This window comes from Phacochoerus africanus, chromosome 11 (genome assembly GCF_016906955.1).
Source record: "Phacochoerus africanus isolate WHEZ1 chromosome 11, ROS_Pafr_v1, whole genome shotgun sequence".
Classification (NCBI taxonomy): domain Eukaryota; kingdom Metazoa; phylum Chordata; class Mammalia; order Artiodactyla; family Suidae; genus Phacochoerus; species Phacochoerus africanus.
The window spans coordinates 129,972,205-129,998,340 of NC_062554.1; positions in this window are offsets into that span (position 1 = coordinate 129,972,205).

Sequence of the window (26,136 nt, forward strand, 5' to 3'; positions counted from 1 at the left end):
ACTGGACTTCTTCCACCAAGTCCAGCCCTGTCTTCCGGGAGCTCTTGCTTCTCTGTCCTCATAGGTGTCATTATGTTTGTTTGCACTAGTTGTTCTCAACCAGGATCAATTGGGGAGTTTGTTCAAAATGCCGTTGCTTTTAACGCTCCTTCCCCCGTCCCCCGAGGGATATCAAACTGTTGATCAGGGTGAGGGGTATTTTGCGTCTACCCAGTCCCCATGTTTGCTGAGTTCCGCTGGTGTTTACCTTCATATACCTTCCTCTTTGATCTGCCTGTTTCTACCCTCTCCGCACTGACAGAACCATCTGCCTAAAAGCCAAGTCTGATCATTTCTTTCTCTTGCTTAAAAATATTCAGTGGCTGCAATGATAAAAATGAACCTGTGGAGTTCCCGTCATGGTGCAGCAGAAACAAATCCGACTAGGAACCATGAAGTTGCGGGTTCAGTCCCTGCCCTAGCTCAGTGGGTTAAGGATCCGACGTGACCCTGAGCTGTGGTGTAGGTTGCAGACATGATTCAGATCTGGCGTTGCTGTGCTGTGGCGTAGGCCAGTGGCTACACCTCCAATTAGACCCCTAGCCTGGGAACTTCCATATGCCACCTGGTAAATCTTTCAACTCCCAGTTCAAATAGTATCTCCTTTGAGGGGACTTTCCTGAGTTACCTAATCAGAACTATTCTTCCTGGAGTTCCCGTCGTGGCGCAGTGGTTAATGAATCCGACTAGGAACCATGAGGTTGTGGGTTCAATCCCTGCCCTTGCTCAGTGGGTTAACGATCCGTCATTGAGCTGTGGTATAGGTTGCAGACGCGGCTCGGATCCTGCGTTGCTGTGGCTCTGGTGTAGGCCGGTGGCTACGGCTCCGATTAGACCCCTAGCCTGAGAACCTCCATATGCCTCGAGAGCGGCCCAAAGAAATAGCAAAAAGACAAAAAAAAAAAAAAAAGAACTATTCTTCCTTCCTCTGTGCCGTTGTAGAACCCTGTGTGTGTCTCTGTTACAATATCGATTATATCTTATTCAATTTTAGTTTCACTGTATTATTTTAAACTTTTCACATAAATTTATTTATTAATCATGATTATTGGGTTTTTTTGGGGGGGTTGGTCTTTTTAGGGCTGCGTCTGTAGCATATGGAGATTCCCAGTCTAGGAGTCTAATTGGAGCTATAGCTACCGGCCTACACCACAGCCACAGCAACATGGGATCCTTAACCCACTGAGCAAGGCCAGGGATCAAACTCATAACCTCATGGTTCCTAGTCAGATTTGTTTCTGCGGCACCATGATGGGAACTCCATATAAATTTAGAATCACCTTGCCAATGTTCAGAAACCACAGTTGTTTTCAAATAGAATTGCATTAGATTTATATTTCAATGTGGGTAGAATTGACGTCTTGATAATCTTGAGTCTTCCAGTTGATGCATGTGTTATATCTAGTCTTTTATTTAAATTTAAAAATGTCCCTGAGTTTATAGAATATATTACCAAAAAAATCCCACTGTAGATGTTTCCCATATCTTTTACTAAACTTATCTCTAAGTGTTTGATGCATTCTGATTTTAATTGTCAGTGGGATTTGTAAGATTATAATTTTCCAGTTGTTTTTCTGGTGTCTTGGTTTTTGTGTGTTGATCTTGCATCCTTTCACCTTGCTAAATTCAGTTAATAATTCTAGTTTAGTTTGTTTTTTAAAAGATTCCTTGGAATTTTCTATGTAGACAATTATGTTGCCTGTAAAATAAAGTTTTACTTTTCCCTTTCCAAATTGTGTAACTTTTATTTCATTTTCTCGTTTATGCATTGGCTAAGGGCTCCAGCGTTAAGAGCAATTACATTTTCATTGTTCCCTCTCTTAGGGGAAATCACTCAGTCTTTAACCATTAAGTTTTTTTTTTGTTTTTTTTTTCCAGAATTGCCTCTAGTCAAGTTTAAGAAGTTCACTTCTATTCTTAGTTTTCCAAGATTTTTTATTGTGAAGGATTATTGAATTTTTTCAAATGCTTTTTCTGCATCTATTGAGAGGATTACTTGATTTGTAATCCTTTATGCTGTTAATATGGTCAATCACACTGACTGATTTTTGAATGCTGACTTGACCTTTCATTCCTGAGATTAACCACATTTGATCATGGTACATAACTCTTTACATACTGCTGGATTCAATTCACCAAAATTTTGCCAAGAATTTTTCTGTCTATGTTCATGAGAGATATTAGTCTGTGATGTTTTTCTTGAAATGTTTTTGTGAGATTTGGGTTTAAAAGTTTTTTTGTTTTTGTTTTTAGGGCCGTGCCTGTGGCATTTAGAAGTTCCCAGGCTAGGTCGAACTGGAGCTGCAGATGCTAGCCTGTGCCACAGCCACAGCAACATGGGATCCAAGCCGTGTTTGCCACCTACACCATAGCTCATGGCAATGCTGGATCCTTGACCCACTGAACAAGGCCAGGGACTGAACCTGCATCCTTATGGATACTAGTTGGGTTCACAATCTACTGAGCCACAGCAGGAACTCCCTAAAAGTTTTGTTCGTTTGTTTTTAAAAATTTTTTGGCTGCACTCATGGCAGGCGGAAGTTGCTGTGCCAGGGATTGACCCTGTGCCATAGCAGTGACCCAAGCCATTACAGTAACAATGTGGAATCTTTAATCCACTGCACCACAAGAGAACTCCATAAACGTTTATATTTATTTATTTACTTACTTATTTTTGCTTTTTTTTTTAGGGCCACACCTGTGGCATATAGAGGTTCCCAGGCTAGGGGTCTAATCGGAGCTGCAGCTGTCAGCCTACACCACAGCCACAGCAACACCAGATCCAAGCTGTGTCTGCAACCTACATCACAGCTCATGGCAACACCGGATCCATAACCCACTGAGCGAGGCCAGGGATCGAACCCACAACCTCATGGTTCTTGTCGGATTTGTTTCTGCGGCACCACGACGGGAACTCCATATAAACATTTATTTTTAAATCAAAATTTAGTTTGTAATAAAACATATGCATAACTTAAAACATCAAATAGTGCTAGAAGTCTTGTGGAGTAATTATAATTAGCTTCAACTACAAGTAATAGAAAAAAACCGAATATCTGTGCTTAAACAAGATATACATATGTATGTACGTATATATATATATATATATATTTTTTTTTTCATGTAAAAGCAGTCTGAGGGGAATGGAGTCAAGCTGGTGTGGTAGCTCCACTGTGTTAACAGAGACTCGGGCTCATTTTCTTTTCCTGCTTATCCTTAAAGTCAAGTCATATTCCAAGGTGGCTTCTAAAGCCCCATTCATCAAGGACATATTCCATGCCATCAGCGAGAGAAAAGGGGGAGAAAATAAAAAGAGTGTCTTCCTCTCACTTGAAAAATGTATCTATACATACGTCTCAAAATATTTCTCAAAAAATTATGTATATAGTATCTCTCTCTCTGCCTCTCTCTCTCTCTCTCTATATATATATATATATAATATACTATTTTTCAGATTATTTTCCCTTATAGATTATTACAAAATACAAAGTATTTTTCCTTATGCTATGCAGCAGGTCCTTTGTTGGTTATATATTTTACATATAGTGTATATATGTTAATCCCAAATTCCTAATTTATCCCTCTCTCTACCTTTGGTAACTGATAAGTTTGTTTTCTATATCTGTGGGTCTCTATCTGTTTTGTAAATAAGTTCATTTATATTATTTTTCAAAAAGATTCCAGGAGTTCACTTGTGGAGCAGCAGATTAAGGATCTGGCATTGTCACTGAAGTGGCTTGGGTTGCTGCTGTGGCATGGATTCAGTTTCAGGCCTGGGAACTTCCATATGCTGTGGGCGAAGCCAAAAAAAAAAAAAAGATTCCACATATAAGCTATATCATATGATATTTATCTTTCTCTGTCTGGCTTACTTAACTTAGTATGATAATTTCTAGGTCCATCCATATTTCTGCAAATGGCATTATTTCATTCTTTTTAATGGCTAAGTAGTATTCCATTGTGTATATGTACCACATCTTCTTTATCTATTCCTCTGTTGATGGACATTTAGTTGGCTTCTATGTCTTGGCTATTGTAAATAGTGCTGCAATGAAATTTGGGGTTCATGTATCTTTTCAAATTATGGTTTTCTCCAGCATATACCTAGGAATGGGATTGAAGGACCGTATGGTAGATTTATTTTTAGTTTTTTAAGGAACCTCCATACTGTTCTCCATAGTCTGCCTCTCACTTTTGAAGAGCCTTTCAGAAGTCCCACATGACACTTCTAAATATATGTCCTTGGCCATCCTACTATCGTACGACCATGTCTAGTTTCGAGGAAGGTTGGGAGATATAGTCTTTTAACCCAGGATCTGCTGAGGAAGAAGAAGAGGATGGATACAAACATTATGCTGAGCCAAAAAGGCCAGGACTCAAAGTGTACACACTGTATGATTCCATTTACATGAAACTCTGTAATTTAATTTCTAGTGACATTATTGATTACAGGCCAGGATAGAACGGGATGGGATAAAAGGAAACTCTGGGGAATGATGGAAATGTCCTCTAACTGTATGTTTTAAGTGGATGTGTATATAAATTACTCCTCGATAGAGTTAATTTTTCTAAGCAGTAGGAAATCCGAGCAACCATCACAAAATGACTCAAAGTATCTTTACATGATTTAAATCGGAATGCACATAATGCCTTTGGATCTTGGTTTGTTTTTTTTTCTCTTAACATTACACTAAAAGTTTTCCATATTCCTTCATTAATTTTCATAATTACATTTTAAATGACTCTATAATATTTTGGGAATTGAAAATGTAATAGATGATTCCAGCAGGGAAAAAAAAAAAAAGTCAGAAAGATCCCACAGAGTAAAAACTAATTCTTCTCCCCAACTCTGACTTCTAAGGCCCCTTACTTAGGAAGCAGGGGACAATCCAGTTTCTTGCATGGACATCCAGAAATACTCTATGCACATAAAGACATAGATGTGAATATCTTTCCTTCTCCTTTCAGACCCAGAGAAGACAATACGAGATCCTGGCTTTTTCCCACAATATAATGTGCGTTCCATCTCATGTTCATGCATTGAAACAGGCCTCACTCTTTTTAACCACAGCATGTGATCTATAAACTGAACCAATATTGATAAACATTTAGGGTTTTCCCAGTTTTTTTTTTTTTTTCTTACACATACCACAAGATATAATGTTGAAGTTTTGACTCAGCTACGACGTTGCAATAGAGGCTACCTTCTAAAGGAAGTGCTAGCCTGTACAAAAAAAATTACCACAAAAGTTGCTGAAAGCTGGTTGCCTGATCATTGAAACCTCTCCGCTACACTGAGGGTATAAAGGGGACCAGTGAGGGCTTCCTCAGCCCCCTAAAGTCAAGAGAGACTATTCAACAGGTAACTCAAAGGGCACGATATAGGCCCCTACGGGCCTATGGGGGACACAGCGAGCTGGGGCCTGACTGCTGCCTGGGAAACACTGAGAAGGGAAGAAATCCTGCAGTGCTGCCTTAAGGGAGTGAGGTCACGTGGCCGCTGCCTGTGCTCGACCTGTGTGCTCAGGATTTTTCTGGAGAAAATTACACAGGTGTGGACTTCCCCTTGTGGCTCAGTGATATTGAACCCGACTGGTACCCATGAGGATGCAGGGTCACGGCGTTGCCGTGAGCTGTGGTGTAAGTCACAAAGGCAGCTCAGATCTGGCGTTGCTGTGACTGTGGTGCAGGCCAGCAGCTGCAGCTCCGATTGACCCCTAGCCTGGGAACCTCCATATGCTGCAGATGCTACCCTAAAAAGAACCCCCCCAAAAAAAGAGAGAGAGACGAAATAATTGCAGGTTTTCCCGAGCAGGTGTTGGCATTACGTCTGTGCCAGCTTTATCCCTGCCCCCCTTCCTTTTCTTCCTTTGGTCTGGCAGCTGGGGGCTCAGAAGGCCAGCTTTGATCTCCTTGCCCCATGAATCATAGCCTGTTTCTCTTATGTTCTCAACACAAGTCAGGAGCAGACAGGCCAGGACCTCTGGATTGGGCCTGGGTCCAGCTCTCAGCCTGGTTCCTTGCCTTTGACCCTCAACACACCCACCTGTGGGCTGGGCTGAAATAGAGACACGTGGGTCCCTGTGCTGAGCCTAAAGGGCTTCTCTCTTCCTTCCTACCACCCTCATCAAAACAGGTGCTTCCTCTCATAGGGTCCAAACTCTCACCCCCTGAAGCACACTACCTTCCCAGGAGAACCCACTGTCTGGGCTTCTTCCCTCTCATTGCTCCTCCTGATCTAGAAGCCAGCCGCCAAGGTCATGAGATGCACACCCCCTATGGGATCTGTCCTATATAGGCGTTGGGTTGCTCCCTCTCTGTCCATCTCACCTTCAATTAAGCCCAGAACAAGGCGCATGCTCAGAGAGGACCAGCCCATTAACAGCCTGGGAAGCAAAGCAAAACTCTGCCAGGAAAGTCACTACCCACGAAGACAGCCTCCAACATGGCGCTTCTCGAACTTGAATGTGCACTGGAAGCACGTGGGATCTTGCTGAAACATCTTGACCCAGGAGATATGGAGCCTGACAGTCTGCATTTCTAACAAGACCTCAACTGGTGCCAATGCTGCTGGTCTGTGGACAAAACTCCGCATTACAGACTTAGTCCATTCCAAAGGTAAAGGGGATTTTTAAAAAGTCATTCTTTGGGGAGTTCCCTGGTAGGTTAAGGATTCAGCCTTGCTGCTGCCGTGGCTCCGGTTTGATCCTTGGCCTGGGAACTTCTGCATGGTGTGGGCAAGGTCAAAGGCATTCTTTGGGATCATCTCATCAGGTAGGGAGAGCCGTCGGAATGCAGTTATTTAGATATTGTAAAGCACGGGGGCTTTTATTTCATTCAAGGACACGCGCAATCATGGAGTGGAGTGACAGAGAGTTAAAAAAGGGTCCCGTGAATCTGCTGCAAGGAAGGAAGCATGGAGATGCATAGGTCTGTTTTCCTGCTGCAGGTGAGGGCCTCGAAACAGCTTGAAAATGCCCGATTCTTACCCACAGGCCACGCTGCTATGACTGATTCTCTTTTTTTTCCCTTGACTGCAAGGGCCATGTTTAGGGGTGTTTCTAGCCCTCCTTAAAAATGTCCTTACATACGCATTGAATAAATGAAGAAAGAATTGGATTAGTCTACTTAGAAATTAGTTTCCTGGTTGTACGAAAGTAAACTCAGGTCCCCCCACTGCACTGTCACAAAGTCTGTGCACTGTTCAGTTAAACGATTCTTTCCCAGAACCTATGCCAGGCTTGCACTCGTGTCCTTCTTGTGCCCCTGCACACCCAGGGGTTACTCAGAGTTGGGTGAATGTGCTTTCCTGAGTGAGGCTGGGCATCACTGTTTTTGGTTTTTTTAAATTTTTTTATTACTCAAATGAATTTATCACATCTGTAGTTGTATAATGATCATAACAATCTGATTTCACAGGATTCCCATCCCACAGCCCAGGCACATCCCCCCACCCCCAAACTGTCTCCTCTGGAGACCGTAAGTTTTTCAATGTCTATGAGTCAGCATCTGTTCTGCAAAGAAGTTCCGTCTGTCCTTTTTGTTGTTGTTGTTGTTGTTGTTGTTGTTGTTGTTGCTATTTCTTGGGCCGCTCCCGCGGCATATGGAGGTTCCCAGGCTAGGGGTCGAATTGGAGCTGGAGCCACCGGCCTACGCCAGAGCCACAGCAACGCGGGATCCGAGCCGCGTCTGCAACCTACACCACAGCTCACGGCAACGCCAGATCGTTAACCCACTGAGCAAGGGCAGGGACCGAACCCGCAACCTCATGGTTCCTAGTCGGATTCGTTAACCACTGCGCCACGACAGGAACTCCCGTCTGTCCTTTTTTCAGATTCCACCTGTAAGTGATAGCATATGATGTTGGTGTCTCATTGTATTGCTGACTTCACTTAGCATGATAATTTCTAGGTCCATCCATGTTGCTAAAAATGCCGGTATTTTGTTCCTTTTAAGGGCCGAGCAATATTCCATTGTGTATATGTACCCCATCTTCTTGACCCACTGCTCTGTCGATGGACATTTATGTTGTTTCCATGTCTCGGCTGTTGTAAATAGTGCTGCAATGAACATCGGAGTGCATGTGTGAGTCGTGGTTTCTCTGGATAGATGCCCAGGAGTGGGATTGCTGGATCAAATGGTACTTCTCTTTTGAGTTTTCTGAGGAATCTCCATACTGTTTTCCACAGTGGTTGCACCAATTTACAATCCCACTAACAGTGTACGAGGGTTCCTTTTTCTCCACACCCTCTCCAGCACTTATTGTTTGTAGACTTTTGGATGATGGCCAGTCTGGATGGTGTAAGGTGGTACCTCAGAGTGGTTTTGATTTGCATTTCTCTAATGATGAGTTGAATATCTTTTCATGTGTTTTTTGACCATCTGTATGTCTTCTTTGGAGATCTGTCTGTTTAGATCTTCTGCCCATTTTTGGATGGGGTTGTTTGTTTTTTTGGTATGGAGCTGCAGAAGGTGTTTATAAATTTTGGAGATTAATCCCTTGTCAGTGGCTTCACTTGCAAAGATTTTCTCCCATTCTGTGGGTTGTCTTTTTGTGTTGTTTAGGGTTTCCTTTGCTGTGCAGAAACTTTGAAGTTTGATTAGGTCCCATGTGTTTATTTTTGTTTTTGTTGTCAATACTCTAAGAGGTGGATCTGAGAAGATGCTGCTGTCGTTTATGTCAGAGAGTGTTTGGCCTATGTTTTCCTCTAAGAGTTTTATAGTGTCTGGTCTTATATCTAGGTCTTTAATCCATTTGGAGTTTATTTTTGCGTATGGTGTTAGGGAGTGTTCTTTCATTCTTTTCCATGTGGCTGTCCAGTTTTCAGGCTGGGCAGTCACTGTTGCTGCCCTGCAAGGACAGCGGGTAATGGCGTGCCTGTCATCACCTCCCTCTGCCTGCGCTAGGTGGGGTGGGATGCAGGAGGACACACAGGGAAGCTAAGTAGAAGCTTTGAAAAGCTGCCAAGCTAACTGCTGCGTGGTTTCTCTCTGAGTCATCAGGGCAGGGATGAGCTTGGAGGAGTGGGGTTTTGCTGCCAGTTTTCTGGTCTCTCTGGGTCTAAGTGGATGCAACTGGCTCTGCAGACTGGCAACCAGCCCTGTGGCTACCACCTCATTTGCATCATGATTTACATGGCTGGGTCTTGGACACTCACGGGTAGGCATTTTTCTGAAAGGTCTAGGCAGATACACATTTTAGGTCTATCCATGCAATAAGAGCTCTTTGCAGTGATGGAGGATCAGGGAACTCGAATTTTGGCTGTTTCCTCCTTTGTGCACTTGTATCTGCAGTGTCAGCTGCTAAGGCAGGCACGGCCATGCAGCCAGAGCTTCTCGCTAGGGTCCACCTATGAAGGGCTTCACATGGGGCCCTTGATGTTGGAGAGGAGAGAACATAAAGAGAACTGGTAACAACTGGTTTTTGAGGAACTGACAGTCTGAGGCAGGAAGAGAAGCAAAGAAAGATCCCGAGAACTGATGAAGGAACTTCTGTGCAAATGGGTTTAGGGGGCACCAGGGCACAAGGTGGTGACCACGGAGAGAGCAGAGGTGCTGTGGCCTGGGGGTGGAGGAAGCAGAGGAGGATTAGCTGTGTCCTCTGGGGAGTTACTTACCTCCCTAGGCCTTAATTTCCCCTGGACAGCGAGACAGAAACACCTGCCCACTCAGTCGCTTTGAGGAGTAAGTGAGATAATGACTATGAAAGGCCTGGAGCAGCATCTGCTCTCAATGGCATCTGTCATAGGAATGATTGCTGCCAAGAGTATGGGCCTGTCGCCCAACCATGAGGCTGTCCACTGTGAGGAAGGCCTGCTGGGCGCTCCCTCCTGCCTCCAAACCTTGGGTTGTCCTTGGAATCTGTATCGCCAATGAATGGCAGGACAGAGGGCAAGGTACCACCAAACAGGACAGACAAGAAGGAGGCTGAGAGGTCCACTTGAGGGTAACAGTGGGGACTGCAGCCTCAGGGACAGAGAGCATAACTCACTTCCCACCCCCCGGCCAGTTGGCTGTGATGAGTTGCAGGCTGAGGGGCTGCATGGCAAGTCATTAAGGGCACAGAGCCAAACTGGATTCAAATCTCAGTGCTGTCACCATGTGTATGCCCTTGGGAAAGTGAATTAAGCTTTCTGTGTCTCTCTTTCTTTTTCTTTTGTTTTTGCTTTTTAGGGCTGCACCTGTGACATATAGAGGTTCCCAGGCTAGGGGTCACATCAGAGTTGCAGCTGCCGGCCTACACCACAGCCACAGCAACATGGGATCTGAGCCACATCTGCCACCTATGCCATGGCTTGCAGCAATGCTGGATCTTTAACCCACTGAGCAAGGCCAGGGATCGAACCCATATCCTCACAGACACTATGTTGAGTTCTTAACCAGCTGAGCCACAATGGAATCTCCCTGTGCCTCTGTTTCTTGATCTGTCACATGATGTCATAAAAGTACCTACCTTGAAGTGCTGTTGTGAGAATCAGTGTAGTTAACACATACAAAGTGGTTGGAAGAGTGTCTGACACAGAGTCAACACCATTAAAATAGAGCAGGGCCCTGTGGGGCTTCTGGGCACAAAGGCTTTCTTGTTTGTAGGAAATGGGCTTCATTCAGCCTCCATGGCCTTCCCTGAGTTCCAAGGGGCAGGTTCAGACAGTTGCAGATCAGGGAAGGGAGGGCATGCAGAGACCAGGGAGGAAGAGCCAAGAAACAATAGTCCAGTCTTGGGGCAGGACCCTGGTTCCCTCTCAAGGGAAGCACATAAGGATGTAGGCATCTTACACACCTAAGAGAAAAGTCATACTTCTTATGCTTCTTTTAGAAATGAATACTTTAAAATGGAACCGCATGGAGCCTTCCTTGCGCGTCTCTCTAGTTTGATGGCATCCTAAACACAATCACCTGTGAGCTAAAGATTAGGCACCCTGAGCACAGTTGCCTGTGGTTGGAAGATTACAAGCACACGATGTTTTGCAGGAACTTTCCTGGTTTGTTCTAATCTCTGATCCATATTCCCTTTTCACAAGTATGGTTATTCCAGGCAGTAACCCTGGGGACCGCCACCAGGACCACGCCGAGATCTCCTGGCGCCAGCTTCCATCATTAAGATTCCCCCTAAGAAAGAAGAATGCATGTTTGCCCCAATCCTGATTCTTATCTGAAACCCTGTTTTTCTCCTTTTAGACTCTAAAACTCCCTGCAATTCTTCCCCAAGGGAGGGCACAATCTTCTTAAGGCATTAGCCTGCTGTGGTCTCCTTTGCCTGGCAAAACAATAAAAGCTATTTTTTTTTCTCCTTTACTCAAAACTCTGGCTCCAAGTTTCTATTCAGCAGCGGTGGAGTCACTATAGCAGACATTATAATAACACAAAATCTTGAAATTCTGTGAGAATTACCAGAATTTGACACAGAGACATGAAGTGAGTATATGTTATTGGAAAAATGGTGCCAATAGACTTGCTTGATGCAGGGTTGCCACAAACCTCCAAAATGTAAAAAACACAGTACCTGTGAGGTAAAATAAAATGAAGTGCAATGAAAAATAAAATTACATATATAATTATATATATAATTATAATTATATATATCTAAAATTATAATTTCGTGTGTGTGTGTGTGTATTCACACACACATCTTGCTCAGGTTAAAGGAGGGAGAAGGACCCCAAGCCCGAGACCCTGGTGGCCCCCTTTCTCCTGAGGCATCCTTACCTAGCCTTAGCTCTGGGGAGCCCTGTTTGTAAATCACCAGTCTGCTCCAAGGAAACTGTGCTGCAATGTTTACTATTTCATTTTGATGCAAAAAAAAAAAAAAAGAAAAGGAAGTGAGATAGTTTCTTATGACCTTTTGGACAATTTGCTAATTGTTGATGGCCGCTAACTGCTAAAGAATGAATATTCATTACAACCTAACAGGGGAGAACCAATCAACAAAACCAAAATCCTATTTACCTTTCTATTATATAAGATAAGCTTTGTGAGAAGTTCCTCAGTGGCTCAGGATCTGGTGCTGTTACTGCTGTGGCTGGGGTCACTTCTGTGGCATGGGTTCAGTCCCTGGCCTGGAAACTTCCTCATGCCATAGGCATGGACAAAAAGAAAAAAAAAAAATCATTGTGAGTTTAAGTAAAATTTTGGTCTTAAATATTACTGACAGAATTTCATAGTTGAACATGGGTCCTTAATGTTACATGTATAAGAAAAAAAATTCAAACGTCATTTTGGAACAGTTTTAACCAATTATCGACATAACCTCTATATCGGCTGCCTCCATCTCTCCCATACCAGAATTCCTTGTTCCTCAAACTGCCTCTACTTTCTTGTTTCTTGTCTTCCTCCTTTCATGTTGAACCCTCTTCCTCCTCAACTCTGAGCTCTACGAAGCCTCTTAGGACCTACTTAGTCCAAACCCTGTGGCACTATGTCAAGCACAGGCTGCTCTGGGTTAGAATCTGGACCTGGCTCCCCCAGGGAGGAGGTAAAGTGGTGTCTGTGTCACTTCATACTTAGTGGTCAGCCTGTGTGAGGGCAGTGGCTCCGAATAACTTCCCCTGGTCTGCTCTAGCTCTGCCTGGTACCTAAAATGCCCTCGTCTAAAATAATTAAAATTTTATAGCCCTGTTGGTATAAAGCCAAATATATTAATATCATATATTAAGACATTTTCTTAGAGACTTAAAAATTCATTTTTTTTCTTTTTCTTTTCTTTTTTTTTTGGCTTTTTAAGGCTGCACCCACCGCATATGGAGGTTCCCAGGCTAGGGGTCAAATTGGAGCTGTAGCCGCAGGCTTACATCACAGCTACAGCCGTGCTGGATCTAAGCAGCATCTGCAAACTACACCACAGCACATGGCAACGCCGGATCCTTAACCCACTGAGCAAGGCCAGGGATCAAATCTGCAACCTCGTGGTTCCTAGTCGGATTTGTTTCCACTGTACCACAACAGAACTCCTTTTTTCTGATTTAAAAAAAAACAAAGCAACATTTTTGTAAGACTCGCAAAGTACTATGGGCCCTTGACACCATGCAGATGTATGAGGCTACCACTTGCTAGCTAGATGGATGGGGCAATTTACTTGACTTCTTTGGGTTCAGTTTTGTCATTTGTAAAATGGGAATAATAATAGGACCCAACTGAGAAAATTAAAGGTTAGATATTACTAATATTTGTTTGTATTGCACAGTTTAAAATAGGGAAATGCAAGGGACAGAATCTTAATTTCTTCTTGTGCTCTGAGCCAATCTCAAATCTAGTGCTTTCTTCTTGGCAAAAGCAGACTTCCTATTTCAAAGGAAGCGCATGACAAAACCCAAATGACACCAAACCCCAAACTCTTTCCAAGACATCCAAGGACTCCTGCCAAACACCAGCTTGATGAGTCCATAGCAAATGAATCAGAGACACACGGCTTAGAGTCCTTCTCAAAGTCCCAAGAGGGAAAGAGGAAGGTGAGGACTTGAGTGCGCTGCCAGCCTCCTCTGCCAGCTGAGCAAGACATCAGATCGTCCAAGAGCCCCCCAGCCATCCTTGCCCTGGGCTGAACTCACATGTGTTTGACTGTGTCCTGGCCCAGAGGGTAGATGGCCTTAAGGAACGCTGACAAGAAAATAACCAGGGCACCCCAAAACTAGTATTTGGTTATTGCTTAATCCTCAACCTCTAATCCATTCATTTCCCAGCTGCAAACAGGTAGGGTTTCTAAGAAAGATACGGGAGGGAGGAGGAGGGGAGGATTGACTCTCTGGATGATGTTTTCCAGGAAACTCAGCAGGCTTCCCGAGAGATAACACATGCGGGAACGTTCCCAGGGCTGGCAGGGGAACTCTGGAGTGACTCAAGTGAGGACCTGAATCAGGAAAGGGGGGGTGGTTATGGCCTAAAAACCACACCCTCCTCTCACTTTGTCAAACTGCATCCGTTTTAATTACTGCTTCACCCACTCCCCCCGCCCCAACACCGCCCCAAACCCGGAAGGCTTCCCAAATGAACTAGAAGCCCTTTCCATCCCAAGTCACTCTCCACTTCCAATACTCTCATTTGCACAGGATGATTTTATTGACCCCGGAGTGATCTGCGAACAGCTTCACCAGGGTCTTCTAATGGAATCCAAAGAGTTGGATCACAGATGCTTTAAAGATCTGCTCAAGATCCAGCTTGGTCGAGACCCAAGAGCCAATCTGTCAGACAGTCAGTCGATGCATATGGAATGATCACACACAGCTAGCAAGGCCTTTTGCCACGTTAGTGTAAGACAGAGAGACTGAAGAAAGATCCAACTCTTAGAGATGAAGAAGTCAGGAAATGTATAAATAATAACAAAGAACGCGAGAAACAAACATCTACAACCTGACTTGTCAACCCACGTGGTCATGCCCAGCACACCTCTTTTTTTTTTTTTTTTTTAATTTTACGGCTGCACCCACGACATATGGAAGTTCCCAGGCCAGGGACTGAATCTGAGCCGTAACTGAGACCTATGCCTCTGCTGTGGCAACACCGGCTCCTTTAACCCCCTGTGCCGGCCATGGCTCAAACCCACATCTCTGCAGCAACCCGAGTCAATGCAGTCAGGTTCTTAACCCACTGTGCCACAGCGGGAACTCGCCACGCTGTCTTGATCTGGCTAAGGTTCTAGAAGCCAAAGTTCTAGAGCCAGCTTCTTCTCTGCCAAGCACACAGAGTCTCTCCAATCCTAAGTGGAAACAAAACAAGCTTTAGTGCCACCCCTCCTTCTAGACCAGCCCCCTACCTCAGCCACAGGGAGCAGGAGGGGCTCCCTAACCCAGAGGAGAATAAAAGGCTCTCATCCCTCAAAACTGGGCACCAAGCACCCCACAGCTGAGAAGGGGAGCACTCAGCAATTGCACCTGCTGCCCTAGGTAAAAACTCACCTCCAGGAGAAGATGAGGTGGATGCAGAATTGTAGCTGGAGGCTGTGGTTTGTCATGACCAACATGACCCACTCTAATCACCAGGCACAAAGTGAGGGCCTGCGCTGCGCACAGAGGTAGATAAGACAGCCCTCTGGCCATGGGACATCCTATAAGAAAAGTCAGCCAAAAGCACAAGGCTGTCTGCCCTGAATGCCAAAGCTCTGCTGGGCACAGTGTGTCAGAGGGAAAGAGAGTAAGGATAACATGTATTGAGCACTTCCTATGTGTCCGAGCACTATTCCAAATGATATGTACATAGGTAATTCTCCCAATAACCTATGAGGTGGGTACTAGTATTAGTCCCATTTTATGGATGAGAAGAATGAGTCTCAAGGAGATTAAAAAACTTGTTTGGCGTCACATGATTTTTAACAGCAGATCCAGGACTTGCACTCAAAATTCCACCTCACCAAGCATGTTTTTCTTAAAAGATGGGAAAGGACTTTGGGAATGAGAGGTGACAGAAGGCACTTATTTTTGATATCAAGAGGGAAATTCAATGGATGAGTTTTAAAGTAGAAGCACACCTTATAGTGAGGAGATGATTTTTGGGGTTTAGTTTTGCAGTAGTTAAAATCTTCAGGAGTTCCCTTCGTGGCGCAGTGGTTAATGAATCCGACTAGGAACCGTGAAGTTGCAGGTTCGATCCCTGGCTTCCCTCAGTGGGTTGAGGATCCGGCGTTGCCGTGGGCGTTGCCATGGTCTGTGGTGTAGGTCGCAGACGTGGCTCGGATCCCGCATTGCTGTGGCTGTGGCGAAGGCCGGCGGCTACAGCTCCGATTAGATGCCTAGCCTGGGAACCTCCATGTGCCGCAGGTGCGGCCCTAAAAAACACAAAAACAAAAACAAAAAACCCTTCAAATTGTGAGCATGCTTAAATTATAATTTAAGCTATATTCAATATCTTACAATGACCATATTCAATATCTTATAATGACCTATAATGGAAAATACTCTGAAAAAAAGATATATATAGAAGTCAATCACTCAGTGCACCTGAAACCAACACAATGTTATAAAATATTGTTAAATCCACTATATTTCAATTTTTGAAAATTATGATATATGAGAGCAGTGGGCTGGGACAGGCTGGCTGGGCCGGGGAGGAGCTGAGGGGGAAAGAGGAAGGGAGGGCCAGGAAGGGAGAAACAGTTTTCCTGGGCGCTGCCTGAGAGTCACTGCGGAGTCCCAGGCCAGCCGCAGGGTCCTGCGCTCCCTGTAGAGGCCTCAGTTCCCTGGGGCGGGAAGGAGGACGGAGGGGAGAGGGATCCTGGTGCCGTGGAAGAGGAAGAGCATTCTCAACGACCTCTTTCTGCGCCCTCGGGGTCGAGTCCTTTGCGAGGGCAGCTCTGTTCTGATGGGTCCCATCCCCCCAAGGTCCTGCGTCCTGGTCTTCGGTCCTCAGAGACTTCTCGGTGTCGGGCAGGACCCCAGTCTCCTGAACCGCAGCGCCACCGTGTGGCCGCTGCCAGGTCCCTCTGGGGCACCTCTGGCTCAGGTGCCTCTCGCTCTTGCCACCCGCGCGCTGGTGGGTTCCAGCTGGCTGTCTTCCTGGGCAGGGAGCCGGGAGGGACAGTGGGCCTGGGTGCAGAGAAGCCAGGGCCAGATGTGCCTGACTCGGAGAAGTGGCTTCTAGAGGGAAGTATATTCGAGGGAAAGATAACTTCGAGCTGGGCGGGCCAGAGCCCTGCCTCTTGCCTTGTGAGCTTTTGTCCCAGAGCCTCTCTGAGCCTCAGTTTTTTCTCCTCTGTAAAAGGGACATAATGACGCTGGGTGGAGGCTAAATTGCAAAACCTCTAAAACAATGCCTTCAAGCAGCAGGAGCTCAATGCGTCATTGGTGGTGTCGTCATCCTCCGTCACCACAACAGGTCTATTCAGCCAGGCTTGGGAAATACTCCATCTTTACCAGTTACTCCTGCCTCCCACGTGGGAAGCCCTCTGGGAACAAAAACACCCACTTCTGGGAGGTGTTTTGACAGTGGCGGGAAGGGCAATCGTGCAGGGGGTCCCGCAGACCCAGAGTTCCTTGCCAGGTGGGGATCTGGGCTGAGTCACTAACTTCTCTGAACTGGCTTCTCATCTGTAAATCAGAGCTCTTAACCCCTGCTTCCTTAGGCTTTTGTGGAATTAAGTGAGGTGCTCAGGTAAAACACTTCACACACTGGATTTAGCATGCATTCGTGTCGCCAGGGGACTTATTAAAATACTAGTCACTGGGCCATGCCGGGAGTTTCTGAATCAGTCCGTCTGGGGCAAGGCTCAAGAATTTGCCTTTCTAATTTGCATTTCAGGAGATGTTGCTACAGTCTGTCGGGGGTGGAGGGGGGCGAACTTTGAGAAGGACTAATCTAGCATATACTAGGCCTTCAGTTAGTGTTCACTGTGATTACTCCACTACCCAAGCACAAGTCAGAAGGGAGAAGGAGGAGATGGGGGGAAATCTGAACCCAAATCTAACCAGGCAAAAGCTGCAAACCCAACATCCAGCCATCAGTAGGAACGGTTCCTTTCCACAGATGTTAATTGAATGTCTTCTCTCCATTTCTTCCATAGGCTCTATTGGGCAGTGCTTTGCTCACACACATCACCACATTCCATTAGCATTAGAGTCTTTTTTTATTTCTTATCTTTTAGGGCCACATCCATGGCATATGGAGGTTCCCAGGCTAGGCGTTGAACCAGAGCTGCAGCCACTCGCTGGCCTATGCCACAGCACACCAGATCTGAGCTGTGTATGCGACTCATAGCACAGCTCGTGGCAACGCCAGATCCTTAACCCACTGAGCGTGGCCAGGGATCGAAACTGCATCCTCACGGCTACTCGTCGGATTCATTTCCACAGAGCCACGACGGGAACTCCCATCACGGTCTTCTGAAGCGGGCGATGATCAGGAGAAAGGGACTCTCAGAGAGGCTGAATGACTGCGAGGGACACGGAACGCTGGGAGGCTGAGCTCAGGCAGCTGGAATCAGCTGACTGTGATTGGGGCCTGAAGATGCTGCCTCTCAGACACCTGAGCATGCTTGCTGAGGCAGGGTGGGCTCCTGCGAGCCTGCCTCAGGCCCTGCCCCCCGACAACCTCTGTCCTGTCTAAATTCCCACCACGAGTCCACTTTCTTTACCAGCTCAGCCTGCTTTGGGGCCAAGTGCGAGTCATCTCCCCCTTGCCAGACTCACTGACTCTGCCTCTCTTCTCAGCCACAGGACCCTTGGTCCTTCCAGAGTGTGTCCTGGGTCTTGAACTCTGGCTGTTTGCTCTGGGCCCCAGTGCTCCCATCAAAAGGAGGAGGTCCTCGGGGTTTGGGGTAGAATCAGGAGGCCCACCCAGGTCGTCTCAGAAGGAGTCTCCCTCTTGCCCATCCTGGGCATCTGAGAGGCAGAGACCCAGCCATAGCAACAGCTCAGGAGGGAGCCCCTTGGAGGCCCAGCAGGAGCTGCAGCCCTCTGCGACTCAGCCCAGTGGGGAGAGAGGAGGGGCTTTAACTGCAGGGACGCCGCCAAGGTTGCCTGCTCCAGGCCCCATATCCGTTGGAGTTTTTCTGGTTGGTGGGAGGAACATGGCCTTGAGAGCAAAAGGCCATGATTCGAACCAACCCTGGGTCCCTGCTACCAAAATAGCTGTGTGGTCTTTAAGGAAGTTGCAACGTCTTTGCTTGCATTTATTTCCTCATCTGCAAAGGGCTGTGTGGCCTGAACACATCTGTGTGCTTAAGCTGCTGGCACCTAAAGAGCAGTGAATGGCCCTGTTTTCCTTCCTTTGACATTTATCTGCAGCCTATGGTGAGCCTGTCCCTGGAGGTATGAGGCCTAGAGCCAAAGTCCATCCCCCCACCCCCCCACCCTCACCCCCACAAGGAGCTTCCACTCACAGCCTGGCCCAGACAGGGCCATGGCAGGAGGTCTGAGATGGGATCTGGCTGGGGGTGTTGGGTACCAGAGTCCAGGCTGCTGGTCCAAGGGGCACCCGGTATGTGAACTCTGCAGTGGGGTGACGAAAGCCTACTCTGTGCCATCTGGGCTTGAGTCAGAGCTAATGGCCTGCTAATGGTTTTCAGAGCTTTGCCTTGGGGGTGTGGAGAGCGTGTGACTCACTGCTGGGCCAGCCAGAGTGGAGGGAGCCTCTTCCAGCCAGCAGTCTCTGCTCTTGGCACCTTTAGTTTCATGTTCCTTGGTTTATTCTTTTATTCACTCTGCAAACGCCTGCCAGGAACCCGGGGTGTGCTGAGCCCTGGAACACAGGCCAGGGTGAGGAAGCCAGACTTGAAGGGGGAAGGACTGAAGTGGGTGACCTCCCACCTGTCCTGAGTGAGGATGAGAGGAGAGGAGTCAGAGCGTTCCTCCAGGCTCTCGAGGCTCACCCCTTTCTCATGGGGTCAGGCCTGATGGAGGAGGAGTTCCTTAAGTTAATTGGGCTGAACTTGGCTCCTGCAGGGATGTGGGATGAGGGAGGAAATATGGAAGATAGTGCCTGGGACCAAGAGAAGGATACAAGAGACAGATGGGGCCATGGAATTGGATTGGGGGGGGGGGTGTCAATTTGGCTTCAGTTTAAGCGTTTTCTTGAGTTCCTTCCTTCCTCTTTCTTTTCCTTCCCTTCCCTTTCCTTGCCACACCAGCAACATATGGAATTTCCTAGGCCAAGGACTGAATCTAAGCTGCAGCTGTGACCTACGCCACAACTGCAGCAATGCTAGATCCTTTAACCCACCGTGTTTGACAGGGAATCCAATCCAGGCTTCTGCAGCTATCCGAGCTGCTGCTGTTGGATTCTTAACTTACTACACCATAGCGGGAACTCTGGAGTTTCTTTCATTTTAGGCGATGAAAGGGAGTCAGGAAGCCCAGGATGGGGATCGTGGGAGATAAAAGCCAGGATAGAGGAGTTTTCTTGTGGCGCAGTGGGTTAAGGATCTGGTGGTGTCACCGCAGCGGCTCAGATTGCTGCTGTGGCACAGGTTCAAATCCTGGCCGAGGAACTTTTGTATGCCACAGGCACAGCAAAAATAAAAAGCCATGATGGAGGGGGCAAATGTTCCCAAGGCCACAGCTCCCTCGATCGTTCTTCCCTGTTTCTCTGTCTCCAGCATCTCCCCTCCTTCTCTGGCCATCCTGTCCATCCTGTTGTCTCTCCAATGCCTCCCCAACCCAGACCATCTCTGAAGCTCTCAAGAAGTAGTTGAAAAGTACAGTGACCCCCAAACCTGCACCCCTGCCTCTGCATCTGCTGTCCAGATTTTGCTTCAACATTCTGCCTGAGATTTGCAAGCAGGAAAGAAGTCTTTTTCAAAAAAGAAAAAGAAGTTGAGGATTTGTGTTAGGAAGTGGAAGGAGGAAGGGACCTCGTTCACATTCAGGGGACGGTGACCCTGCACTGTGGCTGGTGAGGTATTAGTGGGACATCAACACCAACTCCAAATTCCACTCAAATCCTGCTGACTAGAGGTCCGATTAAAGGCTACCTGATGGATGGTGCGCGTGAAGTGATTTCTCTAAGGGGATTCAATAAAGATCAGTTTTCTCCCTTTTCTCCTCCAAATTTCCTGAACGTCCTAGACATTCCTCAGAACCACCGCCCTGCCCCACCCCCCATCACCTCTGTGGCCATGGGTCAGCTTCTGACCTCCTGCCCAGCTCCCAGAGCCCAGAGGCGGATAGGACCTTCGGAGTAGGGACGCTGGGTTCTTACTAGCCGTGGGAACTTGGGAAGTACTTAACATCTCAGAGTGTCAGTTTCCCCATCTGTCAAAGGAGGATAATAATATCTACCCAACGGGATGCCGGAAGGACTAAATGAGATAATGAGTGTGAAAGGCTTAACATGGTACCCAGGAGAGAGTAGGCTTTTGACAATGTCACTCAATAACAACTGCAATAATAACTCTACTTGGATGACTTCCAATTAACTTATACTCAATATTTCTTCCCCACAATCCAGCTCCCTGGCCTCACTTTCTAGTTCCCCTTGGTAGAGTCAGCATGCCTCCTACATGTCCTTGGTGGCCTGGTCACCTAGATTCTATTCTCCTTCCTTTCTCACGAGCTCCCTACCGTCTCCTCGTGCCCACGTTCAGCCCTTCGTTATGTCTCCTCTGGGCTCCCTGACATCAGTGTCCCCATTCAGTCCCTCTCCACACAGCCACCAGATTGAGCTTTTGGACTGTGTCACTCTCTTCCTCAGGAAGCTCCAGAGACTCCCTAGGGGCCACTGTTAATATAACTACGCACTCCTTCCCCTGGTGGTTCAGGCCCTCCATACACTCTGCCACCCTCCCTGCTGCCCTTTGCCTCACCCAACTTCTCCCCTTGGAAGGGTCCTAACTGTTCCCACTGCCCTCTTGCTCCCCAGCAGAACAGGTTGCAGAGACTATCCTGGGTGGAAAAAGGGACGTTTTGATGCTACCCTCAACCCACCAATACACTGGTCCCCTCAGTCAAAGTTCTCCAGAACAGATTTGTATATAGAATGTCTGTATATATAAATGAATTGGCTCATGGAATTATGGAGGCTGGCAGCTCCATCATCTGCAGGGTGAGCTGGCAGGAGGAAGACAGGAATGCCAATCTACAGTTCCAGTCCGAGGGCCATCTGCCATAGACTCAGGATGAGTCAAGTGTTGCAGGTGAAGTCCATAGACAGTCGGTGGGAGAATTTTCTCTTACTTGGGGGAGGCTGGTCTTTCCTATGCAGGCCTTCCACTGATTGCATGAGGCCCACCCACGTTATGAAGGGCACTCTGCTTTGTTCAAAGCCCACCACTTTACATGCTAAACTCATCCGAAAACATCCTCACGGAAACACTCGGAATAACGTTTGACCAGACATCTGGGCATCCTGTGGCCAAGCCAAAGTGACCCATAAAATTATCACGCCACTCGTTCCTCCCAAAGTCCATCCTCCTGAGAGGATCCTAAAAATTCATCCACCTTGAGGAGTACTACGGGATATTTTATCTCCTAGGAATATTTACATTGTATCTGTAATGGTGGAATTTCAGCACTGATTTCCCATGCAAAATAAGTATGATTTGGGGTGGTGGCTAGGGTAGGGGGGGTCTTTATGGAGCCTCTGAAAAAGATCACAGCCCACAGGCATCTCTGTCAGCTAGCTGCTGTCCATGACTGACATTTTCACTGGGTTCGGGTCACTCTTTGGCAGCTGTGCAGAGTACAAAAGCTAATTTCTAGCCTTTTTCAAGATCCCCTTGGTCCAAGCACAGCTGCAAGAAAAATTGTGAAGTTTGCAAAATACAAGGCATGAAACCATCCAGAAACCACAAAGAGTACTCGTCTGTGAGAGGAAGAGGCCCTCACTGCCAGGCCAGTGGGAACTGGACACACATCTTGCCCTTCCTCAGGCTCTGGAGGTTCGGATGTCTTAGTGCTTTCTGCTCTGCCTTTTTTGCCCCTCTGCCCATGTCCCTCAAATGCTAGGATCCAGGTTCTGTTCCCTGGCTCCCCCCACCCGGGGTCCTGCCCTGGGCACTCAGTCTCTTCAGGGTGTTGGGGAATCTGCTGTGAGGTAAAATTCCGGAAGCCCAGCTTCTGCTTCTGGCTCTGGCTCTTCATCTGCCACATCTGTTCTTCTATTACCAAGTGACTCACAGCTAGTTGATCTCTCAGGTCTCTTCTAGCTTCAACAACATGTGAATATTTGGGAAAACAGAGAAATTCACTGCCTCAGTATGTCAGGATGTTTCAGCTGCAAATATCCAAACACTTGGAATAAAGAACAAAACAACTCGAGCTGATGCATCACAGCAAACCCGCAAATCAGAGGGAGGTGATCTGAGAGATCATTGTGGACCCAGGCTCTTCTACTTTCGCTCCCTGACAACTTCACAGCTGCAACTTTTTCCCCTTATGGTGGAAAGATGGATGCAGTGGCTCCAAGCTTCCCTTCTCAAGCAGGAAGAAAGGGCATAAGGGTGCAATCATTGAAGAAAATCTTTCTCAGAAGCTCCTAGCAACTTCCTCTTGGGTTTCTTTGGCCAGACTTGGGTCATGGCTCTAACTTTTAACCAATCACTGGGCAAAGGGATGGGACTGACCAATCATGACCCATACCGGTGGATCCCAGTGGATGTACGAACAAATGAAGACTTGGGGTTCTATTAGCAAGAAAGGTTTGAAGTAGCTCTTGGGTGGGTTACTGATAGCTCCTGTCACAGCCAAGGGGGATGCTTTCAGGAGCAAGAAACAGTGTCTGGTTGTTGTACCCAAAAAGGGAAATTGCTGGGAGGAAAATACAGGGTAGGCCTGGAGGATATAGGCAGGAAATAGCAGGAAGCTCCTGCAATAAATGCTTTTCAGCCGGAATGGCCTGATATAGATCCCCTCAACCCTGGTAAAGAATTCTAGTGCTTCTGCACTTTGCACCACTTGTCAAGACTAAAGGCAGAAATATTGTTTTGAATCAGGCCAGGATTCAGCCCAACGACCTGGTCACCTGGGTGCAAAGAATAGGAGCATCTGGCCTGTTCAGTCTCCAAGGTAGCCACCTACCAGGTCATCATACAGTGGGAGATTTTCTTCCGATAGGAGAGGTTGCACAGCCAACACAAAGCAGACAGCTAATATCCAGGAATTCGAAGAGCCTCTATTATGCCTGCGGTTCGGGAGATACAGTCCTTGGGAAGCAGCGGTTGGGCTTATTGAGTTCCACCATGATTAATTACCCGGAAGCAAAGTAATGACTATATGGTTCACACCACTTTGCAAGTCATATTAACTTGCAAGTAAGTTTAATTTCATTTCAGCACTAACATCTGTGTATGTCTGCCAAGTTTGCAGTGTGGTTAGCTGTTCACAACTTCAAGGAATGAGAAGACTATGGTTAAAAACAAACAACAAACATTAGAAGGAACATCGGATCTCAGGAAGCTGAACTGGGGAGGAGTGTGATTTTAGCGCCATAACTGCAGCTGCTTTTCCCTGGGGTCTTTTCTACCGGGCAGCTGCTTTTCCCTGGGGTCTTTTCTACCGGGCTTCTCAGGGAAGACACTGATGGAAGCAAAGGCTCCCTAGGGGCCCAGGTTACATCTCCAGTGACTTGGTAATGGGTTCAGTTGGGAGGGCAGAAAGGTGCAGGTGGTCTTGCATTTTGCCAGTTCTGTTGAATTGCAGCAAAACTTCTAGCCATCCGCAGGACTGCCAATTAAAATGAGTTGAAGACAAGTTTGGACTGCATCGTGTCACCATCCCTGAACGCGGGGACCTGGGTATAGGACGGAGGAAAAGACAAGGCAAGGCACCCCCCGAGCCAGGGACTGCGCACGCGCACAGCGCACCAACCCGCGTGCGTGGGCAATGACCCGGGTCAGGGCCGACTTCTCGCGATGTTTCCTGCCGTGAAGCAGGGTCTTGGTGCCAGGCCAGTGAGCCTTGAGAATCCTGCGACGGCTGCTCCGGGCTCTGGGGAGGAGGAGGCCCCCCGTCTGCTGAGGTAATGGCTTGGATTTTAATGGGTGCTAAGTGATTTCTTTGCTAGACGCTTCAGGGTAGGATTCGTGCCCACCCTTAGGGACAGACGAGGTTCCCCTTCCTCAGGGCCCCGCGGGGCAGGGGAGGGGCCACATTTTCCTGCGCATCAAACTTCTCTTCCTGCATCCGCCGCACTGTAGACATTTCGGATATTTAGTATCTTTCCTCTCAGAGCACGCTCAGCCTTGACCAGGAAACTCAGCAGTGGTGGTTGTCACATCACCTAAAAGGAACCTTCGAGTATTAATTGAACCCCTGACTGGAGTATTCAAATCCCATCCCTATGCAATTTTAATCCTCTTGGGTAAAGCATTTCCCCCCCTGACCCCAGCCGGCATATCAGGCCCGCTAAACAGCCTCCTGAGGGACCAGCAGGTCTCTGACCACGACCGCCAGGGGAGGGGTTGACCCCCGGAGCTTGGGTCACCAGGCCTGCGGCAGCAGCTGCACACAACTAAAGGGGAGAGGGGAGAGCCCCCCCTCCTGCCACCCGAACGCCTCTGAGACTCAGGGACTCAGCTGAGCGCCTCCCTCTGCCCTCGCATACCCCTCACCCACTCCCTATCCCCCCCATCCTCTTCTTGCCCCAGTAGAGAGTCACGGCTGTGTGACAGCTTGGTTTCCATTGGCCCAGGCCTGCTCCCTTCAAAGACTCCTTTCCTGACTGCCCTGCCCCCACTGGACCTCGCACCCCACACTCACCCTCTGCCCACCGTCATCAGGGCAAGGCTTTTTTTTCCGTCCAGACACCTGCACTTCTTCCCTTGGCGATCTCTTTTCCTGGCTTAGAGGCCAGCTCTGGTGTTTATTCAGCCTGATTTCCCTGGACTGCAGATGTGAGGTGTGGTAAATAGAGGGGGAAGGAGATAAAGGTAGCCTTTCCCATCCGTGTATGACATTCCTTCCAGCTTTTTTCTTTCCCGGTGCGTTCCTTCGTTTGTTCCTTCATTCATTCGTCAAACATAGGTGGCTCATCCATCACAGTCAGGTGCTATGAAAGCTGTTGGGCATGAAAGAAGATGGGTAGGACACACTGCCTGCTCTCAAGAAGCTCACAATCTAGTAGGACAGGAGTTAGAGGCCCCCAAGCAGGTGGTTACAATACAGTGTAGGGAATGCAGTGATAAGCCTTACAGGAGCCCGGGGAGGAGCACTCGACCTGGGTGGGGATGTAGCTGAATTGTAAAGGTTGAAAAGGCATTAGCCAGGGAAGGTGGGGGATGGGGGGGGGGTCAAGGGACAGAATGGTGTCCTGGGGAAGGGGACTGCTGGAACCTGGAGACCAAAAGTCACAGGTGTGTCCTGGGAACTGAGGCCAGACTGAAAGCCATTGGAGTTTGGAGCAGGGAAGGGTTTATTTCAGGGTCATGCAAGGGGACAGGCGATTCATACCCCCCTCCCCCACCTTGGACTCCCCTAACTTTTTTTTTTTTTTTTTAAGGGTAACACCTGCAGCGTATGGAAGTTCCCAGGCTAGGAGTCAGATCAGAGCTGCAGCTCTCGGCCTACACCACAGCCACAGCAACTCAGGGTCCAAGCTGTGACCTCGGCCTATACCACAGCTCACTGGCAAAGCCAGATTCTTAACCCACTGAGTGGGGCCAGGGATCAAACTCAAATCCTCATGGTTACTAGTTGGGTTTGTTACCACTGAGCCAATTGGGAACACCCCCCTGTTTTTGTA